The sequence below is a fragment of the Phytophthora infestans genome, genomic scaffold (assembly GCF_000142945.1).
Source record: "Phytophthora infestans T30-4 supercont1.96 genomic scaffold, whole genome shotgun sequence".
Lineage (NCBI taxonomy): Eukaryota > Oomycota > Peronosporomycetes > Peronosporales > Peronosporaceae > Phytophthora > Phytophthora infestans.
In genome coordinates this window covers 60,407-61,842 of record NW_003303663.1, presented here as the reverse complement: position 1 = coordinate 61,842, position 1,436 = coordinate 60,407, and positions in this window count along the sequence as shown.

Genomic DNA, 1,436 nt, shown 5'->3' with positions numbered 1-1,436 from the left:
GGGGAGGCACCAATGTGGTGCAGTGAATTCGCCAGAGTTGCGGATAATCGCCCGTCGACAAAGACGCGGCATCGCCCGAGATGTTCAAGCGACGAACCCTCGGTCACGTGATGAACGGTGACTCCAAGGTGCAAGAGACTCGACGGCGTCACTACCGAGCTCTCAACGGATATGGGATACAGTCCAGATGTCACTGAATCCAGGCTGTCCCCATTATTAATAATGGACTGGCTGGATTCGCATTCAGCTGCCCAGAACTTTCCATTCACGGTACGAACCCTCGGTGGCGGTTGGGATAAGTTCACGGAAGGCTCAGCGACCATTTGAAGGCACATTCACCGTCTGGGACAGGGCGGGAGCCGTTAAAGATGCTCAGGCGACAGTGCAGACGACGCTTGGCGTACAAGAAGATCCATAATGGATCATAGCTTACTTGATATTTGTATACTTGACTAGGACTTCTTATTAGGAATAGACCCGAAATGCAGCGGGGCTGCCGTACCTTTAGCGTCAGAGGAAGACGTTCGACCCAAAGAGTCACTAATACTAAGTTCCTTATCCAAAGGACACTTACAGCCCAAGACCAGGGCTCAAAGTTAATACCTTAACTTTTATGCTTCAAAATCAGAAGTGTTTTATTTACTATTATTGCGGCCAAGCCGCCTAGGGGTAAATGTATCTGTTTAACTATCTAGCATAGTTAAACCTAATCAAATGCATAACGTGTGGCTTTCAGCCAACGTACTGAGAGACCTTGTTAACTATCCAACTTATGTACTGAGCGTTTGTTAACTCTCCGGGTACTTCGTACCCCTGTGTGTTCCACACCATGTAACCCCGTTACAGAACCGGTTTCCAAGGACCCCGCAATGTTTACGGTAAGTCAATTGCGCAAACGGATGTATGCGCAAACAGATGATTGGACGAACAGGATGATTGGACGAGTCCAGTGTGTTGGTGATTGGATGCACCAAATGATTAGATGTAGACTAGGACGTAAGACAGAGTAAGCCAATAAATCAATCACTTTGCATTTTATCATCTAGTGCACAAACGACCTTCCTTTTGGTTATGAGCCCAAGCCCCGCAGACTCTGCCCAAAACTACGCCTACGCCATGAACGCCACTTCAACGACCGCCCGCATCAACAAGTTCGACGGAATTAACTTTCACACGTGGAAGTTCAAGATGCAGATGGTGCTGGAAGAGCGCGACCTGTGGGAAGTCGTCAGTGGCGAACTGAAGATGGAGCACTGCGCTACCGCGTTGGACCAAGCGATGTTCAAGCGGAAGTCGCGCAAGGCGCTGGCGATTATCTGTCTCGCGATGGAGGATTCGCAGCTGCCGCTGCTTCGGTCGGCAAATGGTGCGCATGATGCCTGGTCAAAGCGTTGAAGAGACAACTTCGTAGAAGAAGAGATTTGGTCAATAAGACT